The sequence below is a fragment of the Diorhabda carinulata genome, chromosome 4 (assembly GCF_026250575.1).
Source record: "Diorhabda carinulata isolate Delta chromosome 4, icDioCari1.1, whole genome shotgun sequence".
Taxonomy (NCBI): Eukaryota; Metazoa; Arthropoda; class Insecta; order Coleoptera; family Chrysomelidae; genus Diorhabda; species Diorhabda carinulata.
The window spans coordinates 31369210-31379789 of record NC_079463.1 but is presented as its reverse complement, the minus strand read 5'-3'; the positions used below and the strand labels follow the sequence as shown (position 1 = coordinate 31379789).

General features: G+C 33.0%; 1 protein-coding gene across 1 annotated transcript in view; it reads left to right on the top strand.

The window, feature by feature from the left end:
* Nucleotides 1-4747: 4747 nt before the first annotated feature.
* Nucleotides 4748-10580, top strand: part of LOC130893058 (facilitated trehalose transporter Tret1-like) — a 62445-nt gene continuing 56612 nt past the window's right edge. The window contains exon 1 of the mRNA XM_057798828.1: nucleotides 4748-4847. The gene's annotated coding sequence lies outside the window, so the exon portion shown is untranslated. The remainder of the gene's footprint in view (nucleotides 4848-10580) is intronic.

The following is a 10580-nucleotide window of genomic DNA, read 5'->3' as shown; positions in this document are numbered from 1 at the left end:
AATATTGGGGCAGAATTATTTTGAAATTTAGGGAATTTTTTCTAAATATTGACAGTATTATTAATGATTTCACTCAAACTAATTACAAAACTATCTCAAAATTGAACTTTTTCCTCTAAAAACTTTAAAACCGGCTCTCTTAAGACATGGTTCAACATGTCGTCCTTTGAAAACCATCGTACATTACAGTATAGTTGTATATCAAGAACTTTTGATCGTAATCGTTGTTTCCCATTTTATTTCATGGGGTTTTCCTTGTGTTGTAGTTTCCAGACCAAAGAATTGTAATCAAATTTTCTTTACTGTCCAATTTAAATCATGTTCTCATTAAGTCGCAGGGCTTAGAACTAGGACCACTCGGAATTGCCACGAAACTAGAGGAGGTATATCGGTTGGTGATGAGCTACGAGCTGGTAGGCGTTTGATCGAAGAAGAACCAAGATTTGTCGTAAAAGCGATTAAGGCAACTCTTGTTGTTGGATTCAACTTTAGAAATGTTAAATAATATTGGACATAAGAGCCGCGTTTTTACCCTTTTTTAACTGAAAACTTTTTAGACTCCCTTCAAATGGTTTATTATTATGCAAAAACTATTAATGCCTTCGAATGATGCTTCAAAAATTGTGAAGAATATGTCTGCTCAAGATTTCGGAACGGTTAATTTTCTAATTACTTCAAATAACACAAATTTTCACAGATACGCCACTGTACCGAAATTTTGAAGCTTTCCGCTACCACTAATTACAGATTTTAATCTAAGAATTTCTCGGACGTAACCTCTTTCGTATTTTCCAGTTTTTCAGTTATACACGAAAGCAGAATATTCTTCCTTATCGTCTTTTCCTAGTAATACCGAAGCTGAGGGTCTTTACACCACTTTCAATATAATTATGCCAATTATTATTATTGCTGCTGGGGATATAAAATGTTTTCGAATTTCAAGGAGATTTCAGTTGGGTTGAAAGATTCTCGCTTTTGGTGATTACGACCTTCGAGGTGATTTGAAAGATAAAGAAAATAATGTAAGAATTTTATTGTTTTCTATTTACCATAGTAGCAATTTGAAAAATGGTTTAAAATATCGATTAAATTATTTTTTCACGTGCTACGATCAATAACCTCCCACATCAGTAAATTTCCCTCCAAGTTTTTTCTTTGGGGATATTTGAAACAAAACGTTCATCAGCATGGTTTCAGATCATTTATTTTTGAGTATTTGAGTAAGCACAGCTGGAAATACTTCTCAAACAGATCAAAAAGAACTGTAGAAGTAGGTTTAACATCCTAAGAAGCTTATATTTTCTTTAGGATAAAACATAGCTCAGTAGTATATATTTGGAAGTATTCCGGACAAACCTAGTGGATATTGCGAACTTAATAAGCTTCCTTACTGGTTAATAAGACAATATCTTTTCTTCCAGGATATCTACAAGCTCTCTGGAGGCGACAAACTTTCTAGGTTTCATAAACAACTATTCCACAAAACTTTCTTTCATCTTTGTAACTTAATGCTACAAAATTCATTCCATGCCTCTAGAAATCTTACTCTCTAAAGTTGTGAACAGCTCTTTTCTGTAGGAGTGATTGGTAGTAAAGACTCTGAAGATCCTGTTAGTAAAAGAAGTATCAAAATCAAGCGTCCCAACCGAAAGGATCAAATTACAACAGTTCTATTCGTCACAGCAAAAACTCTGGATCAATCGAGATGAAATCTTTTATCTATTCGAAGTTTGCGCATCGGACATAGTGATGTTGATTCAAGACCCGTCTGGTTTATGCCTATGCAACAGCATCTTGTTCTTCAAATACCAGTAGTACCCATTCAAAAGTAGATAGTTTGGAGTTTCATTCAACCTAGAAATTCGTAGATCTTGCCGGCTTAAAATATTTTTAAAAAGATACTGTATTATTCTTTTTTCGACGAATTGATGCGTACGTAATCAATCCGAATAATTTGTCTTAACCGATACGAAGTAAACGAGGAATTTCCGCAAAGATCAATCAATCGAAAATCAGCGGCCCGCCATTCATCGCTGATATTTGTAGCTTTAAATAAATGTTTATTTAAGTAAATGGGATTGGTTGGGTGCTTTCGACTTCATTACCGTGTTTAAATATTGAGGAAGAGGTACGCGTATATTTCTTTCTGTTTGAGGTTGATATCAAAACGCAAACCATTTGCTCGGTAGGTTGACTGTGTACATGATTTGACGATAGATATAAAACTTGATTGAATATTGATCATCCACTGTATTATACATATATTAATTAGTATATATTTTTAATGTTATCATTGGCTATTAACTTGGATTAAATTCATCTAGAATAATATATTGTAATATTGACTTTAACATCGTTAATTAATTTCTTCTTCTGTCATTTAAGTAAACCTAACCTCAATTCATTTGAATGTACAAATAAACAACATACAATGAATTTTTGAAACAATTTCAAATTGATATAACTTCTATTACAAAACTTATTTGAAATTTGTTTCAATTTTATACTAGCTAGTTCTAAATTCAATCACCAGGCGCTGGCATTTACTTAGAAGTTTCCTCATGGAAATATGAAAGGAGGGAACAAGCACTTGAGAACCGTAGAGGGGTCTAAAGTATGGTTAACTTATGGTAAGGTATAACATAACGTATTAGTCTTGTTCGTATAGATCATATCTTATATACAAGACATTCTTGAATCAGTTTAAAATAAAGAAATGTTCTGTGTTCAGTTTTAGTGTATAGTGCAATAATAAATAAAACTTTTTCTCTTGTAACATTTTATTGGTAAGTAAACAATGACACCAACAAGAAATAATGAACAGAAAAGAAGATAATCAGAACAATAATGGGCCCGGTAAACATTTGTGCAAAGGGAATACAGGAGCCGTTGAACCTTAACGTTGTTGAGGGCCCAGCGATCGCCCATGTGCATGACGAGCGGCTTTTACGTGATTAATCCATAGCGGAAGCAATCGTACCAAGAGATGAATGGTATCTAAGCTCTAATTAGGTTTTACGAGGAAGGGAGCATGCCAAATCCTCCACTACCCCCAAAGCATCGCTTTCTACCGATGTCGAAGCTCTAACCGATGCTTTGGACAAGGTCCGGCTCAAACACTGCAACATCAAGAAGTTTTGATAAAGTTTTACGCCCCAAAAACAACAATTTAGCTTCAAATGCCAAAAAAGAGGATCTAGAAGGCATTTATTCGATTCATATGTCCCCACTACGTACTCCGTTTTCTGCCAATAGTCTTATTAAAATACTTTAAGGTTCGGCGGTCGTATCTTCGGCCATCTTCGATATAAATTCAATGTCACATGGATACCAATTATTCGAAACAACAAAGATGTGGTACTTATATCTTAGCCGGTCAATTTTATCCCATAAATGCTCTTAATTCGTACTGTAAGTACGCATTAGTACGCCAAAGATAAAATTTATGAAATACGAGCAGGTACTGCCTACTATTATCTGATAATATATACCAATTCCACACGATTATTTCCATTGGTGGAACAATTTATAATTTTTTTTTAATTCCTACGCATTTTTATTCAATTAATAAATAAAAACAAAAAGGGAGGTCAAACTTAATAGCCACTGTACGGTGATACATCAATTTTATGCCAGATATAACCTGGTAGTAATTAGAACTTAAAAGTTATCCTCAGTGGTAGGTACCTCCCCGAATAAATTACGTCATCAATTCTATTTATACTAGCTACATTTAAGACTTTATCGGTGTAATAGAAATGACGTATGTCTAGAGAATCTTTGTGTAACTGTTATTTATCTACCGTTTGAATAACGGTCGTAGCTCTATAAACTGTCAAATCATGAAAATCATAGTACTAAAGATTAATTTTGTTGTACTATGAATCGAATAGATAATATAACAATTATTGAGAAATATGTAATACTCCTATATGAACAGTTCCGACTAAGGAAGAAAAAATGATAACGCTTTCTCTATCCTCCGAGGTTCCAATTCGATTCTGCGCATTCTCAAGCATGCGCAACCTGAACGAGGTATCTGGAACTAGAGAGAAAATAGTATACTGTCAGCACTTTAATAGTGGGACATTCCTTCCCATTTAAAGTGGCAATATAGAAGTCTTACATATATGTTTTTCCCATCAACAATTGTGAGGTTAAAATGTATATCATATCATAGAGAAACTGTATTAAAGATATTGGTTGTGGATGATAATACGCATGCGCAAGAATGTATCACATCATTTACAGCGTTTCTCTTGCATACAATCTCAGATAATTTGAACTTATTCCAGTGTAGCTCATTTAATTCTACGTCAAATTTAATTTTACTCAAATCAGATGAATTGAGATATTTACGTCCCCACTTATCGATTCAGCACCAACCTTTGTTTTACTGAAATAACTCAGATCAGCTCATTTATTTTTATTATTATTAGAATATAATGAGCTGGACGAATGTCTTAGTTTGTCATTCCATTTGTCCCAATACATCAAATTGCCAAATCACGTTGCCAAATTATGGAAAGCAACTCGTTTCTTGAGGATTTTAATTACCAATGATTTATCCCAAAATGGGGTTTTCTGGAATCGAATATTTTTAGGTATCTTTTAAGTATACTGCTAAAGTCCCAATTAATATGTTTCATGAGTAAAACCAGCTAATCTATAAACATATTTTGTACTTTGTACCATGCAAGTGGCAACACTGCCACGCCATTTTTTTTATAAAAACTTTTGTTTAGGTGTTGTGTTGTGCTTTTATTTTCGTATGTTTGTTTTATTAGTAATATTTGTGAAAAATACGGTCACTCACACGTCGTTTCCAATATGTTTACGATGCACAGGTAAGTTTAATTATCAATTACTTTCTTAAGAGTTGATGTAGCCGTTATTTGCAAATACATTTTTCGTTTAGCTCGTTCAATTAATAAAAGATTCAGTATTTAAACATGTGCATTCGTATCTGGTTTTGATTCATGTTGAAGATGCAAATTTTGAAGATATCATATAATTGTGAATAGAGACTCTATCTAAATTAAAATAAAAGATTAGTTATATTATACATTGAAACAATGGTGAAGTTGGACATCAATATAGTGTGTATAATCATTTAGTGCTGATTGTATTGATGTGCATGCGTAACACATAGATTTCCCTTCTAATATATGTTTAAAAGTCTTTCCGTTGAGTGTTAAGATCATTGTATAATGTTTTTTCTTCTAAAGCGTATGTGTACAAAGTTAAACATAACCTCAATCTATTTCGTATGATTCATGATAATGTGATGTATTATTTACTTGATATTAAACAGTTTGGTAATACTTCAATTTATAGAGAAATAATAGTTGTGGCATAATAGTTTTCCCTTACTATACGAAAATCAGTTATTAATAGAATATGAATATTCAATGTCAACAAAAAATATAAATATACAGGGTGTAATTGTGTAGTTATTCGTTTTTATAATAACATTCATTCAAAATAATTATATATCATTTTTATACAGTCTAAAAAAGGTTGTTATTGGACGAAACGGACTCAAAATTTGACGGCTGTTGTATGAAAATATCAAAATTGATGTAGTCACCACTATTCCTCGGATAGGGTTGTGTTTATTATTCGAGAAAAGCTCATAATGTACTTTTTTTATGCCTTTCTAGAAAGTAAAATCACTAGAGAATAGGTCGGGTGTGAAAGTAATTCGTTAAATTTGGGCAACATAACCAAATTTTTGTAACGTCTGCGGTATTTTCTTTTCTGTGAAAATAGAAATCAAATACGAGGGCGGTTCAAATATAAACCGAAATTTTGATATAAGAAATTGTCTTATGAAGTTACAGACCTGATAATTTTAACAGTATTTCTAGATAGTTTTAGTCATACTCTATACACTTTTGTCAGCTCTCCGGAAGCTTTCGGATGCCATTTCCTCTTCCTTCCTCTACTCCATAGACGTGCATCTACTCTTCGGAATATAGTGGTGTACCCAAGTCTCGACTGTGAATCTTTGGCGCAATAAATTCTACCCTTCCTTGAATTTCTTCTCAGAATTCAAAAGTCTTGGCACCCAAATTGTCTGAAATTTTGAAGTAACTGAGTCGTCTTCGTTCTTTTACCTTTCGAAAGGTCTATTTTTTTGGGTTAAAAAGTTTTTTTCTTAAAGTGTTTCAAGACCGGATCATCGTTTACCACTTTCAGTACATTCTAAATGGTTGGGTGTTTATTACTGGAGAAAAAACCTCCTCCAGTAGTAGTTTTTATTTTTATGAGATTCTGATGAACCTGATGAGTATCTTTGGAAATATTTATGAAGTTTATTGTATTCTCAATGATCTTCCACAAGTATATGAAGATTCAAGTCGGCCCAATGCTATTAATTGGTTAGAAATCTTGTTCAAAAATTTGTTTACAAAGAGTAATAGGTAAATACATGAAAGGTACGTATGGAGAGTGTGAAAACAAACTATTATTCAAATCTTTTCTGTAGTAAGAGATAGTTTAATATTATAAAGCGCTCTGAAAGTGAAAATGAGTCAGTTTATGATAAGAAACGATATACCAAACTTATTTCACAATTTTAAATCTTCAATTCCAATTACTTCTTTCCTTGGAGTATTGGAGAGGCACTAATCCCCGAATTGTCTTTGACCGAAAACGGTACAACGAACACTGGTACATCCTTCACACTCATGGCTATAAGTACAAGAAAAAGCGAGGTTATGCTGTCCCGGATGTTCTCTACGCTTAGTGACAGACCGGTCTAACATCTAGTACAGTCATTTTTACGACATTAAATTCCCGGTTTATATTTGAACCAACCTCGTATCTTCTTGAAAACGAGCCATAAAACTATTTTCTGGTACCAAATTCGACACCCAAAACAATGGTTTATAAATATAAACAATTTTCTCCATTTTTCAAAAATAAATAAAGTTGTTTTGCAAGCACCCCTATAACTATCGATTCAGATCATTAGGAGCGATATTTTGAAGGTTCATAACCTAAGTTTGTAATTGTGGCGTCATCTCTATGTCAATGTCAATGTCAATGTCAATGTCAATGTCAATGTCAATGTCAATGTCAATGTCAATGTCAATGTCAATGTCAATGTCAATGTCAATGTCAATGTCAATGTCAATGTCAATGTCAATGTCAATGTCAATGTCAATGTCAATGTCAATGTCAATGTCAATGTCAATGTCAATGTCAATGTCAATGTCAATATCAATGTCAATGTCAATGTCAATACTAGTAATTAATAATTAATTTTAGTTGAATTGGTTTATTTTTAATACTAAAAAATAAAACAACGTCTATGAATTATCGGACTCCACTCTGGTTTATAGTTAGTTACGTTAAGTTAGGTTAGGTTTCATAAATGTAAGGGATATTGATATGTTTTAGTTAGAGATATTTTTACTATTGAATTTACGAACATACTATGATTGAACGTATTAATTAGTTATATCAACCATAATTAATATTACAATAATATCCCTTGGCGTATTGTAATATCACAATATATTCCATTATCTATAACTAGATAGATAATTTTCCTCGAGATCCAATTAGATTCTAAATTACGCAATTAGTTTGTTGAGAACATAATAATTTTTTTTCATTTGTATGTTTGTAAATTTAATTATAATACAGCGAGTATAAACTCAGCCCGCGATTCTCGAAGTGGTCTAGGTGGATTCACCGAGCACAGTATGTTCGCTTCAACGTCTGAAAGCAACGATGATGGCATTTTACAATATCTGATTACTTATAGCAAAATCTGGAAAGCCGCACACCATTAGAAAACAGTTAATTTTACCTGCTGTTGAAGACGTTGTAAAAACTGTTCTGAAAGAATCTTCATTTGATAAACTCAAAAGAATTCCTTTGAGTAACAACATTGTACAAAGACGTATTGATAAAATGAGCTCTGATTAGCATGGTGGTAACTGCAATTCACTGTATTATCTAGCAACAACATCTAGCAGCGAAAAATTTGAGTGATTAACGTAGTTTACAAAATCAGAAGCCACGATGAAGACTTCCAACGATTGCTGATGCCGTTGGTTATCGAAACGTGCATGTTTATAAAGAGTTTATTTACGTATTCAGTTTTAGAGTTTCTGGAAAGTAAAGATCCCGATTTAAAATAAAACTTGATCAATTTTAAAGCATTTTAAATTTAATGACCACAACTATTTCAGCTCTTTTTTGGTAAATTGAAATTTTTGAAGGAGAATATTGGTCGACGCCGTGAATTTTCACAGTCTTTAAACTACTTTGCATGATGATTTCAAAATATTTGAAAGATATGGGCATACAACCATGGATCATAAATCCATTTGATGTAATGGAAGTGGAGAATGTGCTATTGAAAGAGGAGCTTAGCACTAATGAGGAAGCTGAAAGTGAAATTTAAAAGAGGGTATCCTAAATTTTGGTACAAATATCCAAAAAATGTCCTGCGATGTGGTTAATTGTGTTTACCTCGTCATAAAGTATCGAAGAAAGGTTTAGGATCGTTACTAACTTATTAACAACAGAAAGGAGCAGATTGAACATCATTGAACGGGAAGATTTGCGGCTATTCCTTACAAAACTCAAACCAAATATTGATAATTTGTTGTCCACTGGATCCTTCAGAATTTTGAAAGTGTTCAAGGAATAAAAAAGTTTTGGAACCAATGAAATAACCTAAACAAAGTGAGCGATTTTGAAACAAATTGTATGCATAGTAACGTATTAATAAATATATTTCCGGTGGCAGGTGACAACGAGTTTTCAAAAGATCTATGTGTGTGGTCGTAGAAAGTGCATAAGTTAAGACAGCAAGACGCCGAACGTCGTAACCAAAACGCGACGTCGAAATCGTTTACTCGCTAAACTTAGCATGAAGACCCACAAACTTTTTTCCAGCGTCGTCTCATTTAGATACAAACTTTTACGATACTAATTCGATTCAATATTTATACATGTTGAAAAAGATCTTTCAAATATAGTGATGTGCAGATAGAAACACTAAGAAGAAGAAGAAGAAGGCAGATCAGATACAGAACGTTGGACAAGCATGGAATAAATAAATGCAAAAGGACACATCGATACACTGGAAGGCATAAGGATAATACAAGAAGAATTTCATAAAATTATATATTATTTAAATATATTTCAATGTACAAATCTCGTGGCAGTAGTTCAGCAAAGGTTTATTCTTCTCTGTCAGTTGAAATAAATAATTCTAGACACAGTTAAGGAAGTATGTGACATTACCAGAGCTGGTGACAATAAAAAAGTAACTAGATGGTGGAAAAAAAACAAAAACGGGCTTAAAACATTGTAATCGCAGCGATACGAAGACAGTGAAGAAAATCACAAACTCTTCAAAGTTCTAAATTTGTTGATGAATAGTTTTGTGAAGGAAAAAACATGTTTTTCTTCGTAATACCGTTCAATAGGTTTTGCCTAATAAAAAATATCGAATTTCTTTGCCCTAACGTTCCGTTTATGATGTTTCTCATTCTGAATCCAGTCGCAACATGTGTGTTCCAAGTTACTACTTACATATTATCTAATAAATCTTTATGGAATGTTAATAAAACGGAACATTATGAATACAAAATTTAAATGCTATTTCTGTATAGGTTAGGTACATAAATTTTTCTTCTAAATTGTTCCAATTTCGTATGATGTTGGCATCAGTAGGTAAAACACACATATTTACATAATACAAATTGAAAAACATTGAAAAAAAGTATGGTAGAATGAGAGGGATTTAAATACCAATGAAGTGTCTAAAACAAAATCGTAAAGATAGTTGAATAAGCCATCCATGATTCAACAGGAAACCTACCAGAATACCAGGAAAGCCTTCGTTCTCGTTTGGTACGAAATGCTGCATATTCCAGCTAAAACAACCTCGAAGCTAACGTGCAGCTATCTGAAGAACAAAAGATTTAGGATCAAGCTCAATATCCGAACTATATACAATAATTCTATCTATCATAACCTGGAGCACCTCGTCGACTAAGCCTTTAGCCCTTAGCCCAAGCTCCACGATGATCTGTTTAGTGATTTTAGGCAACAAACCTAAAATGGAGTTTCAAATAGAAGGTGCAGCAAATAAAACTCTTTTTGAAGCATTGATAGATGATATTTGGTTTCATTATGTCAGACACAAAAATGTTAAGTTACTCATTCGAAAGATTTTTTAAACGAATCGACTTTCCAACATGAATGATACAGCTAAAGTTTTAGAAAATTGTGGAGTATGGCACAAAATGGTGCGAAAAATCATTCTAGACTACCCCCGACTAGGAAAACGAAAGTCGCATATATCTCTTGTGAATACTCTGCCAAGAGTGATTGGAAAAAGTTGCAATTCGAATAGAACATCAGCCTGATTCAAAAGTAATCGTCTTTTGTCACAACAAGACCCAGTAGACTCTTCGAGAGTTGGGCTAGAATCAAATTCAGAAGCTATGAACTACAGCGTTGGAAGTTTCGAGAAGAAGAAGACGTACCTCGATGAGGAAGCTGGAAGATTACATCATGATAAACTGATTAACAGAAACGACAATGAA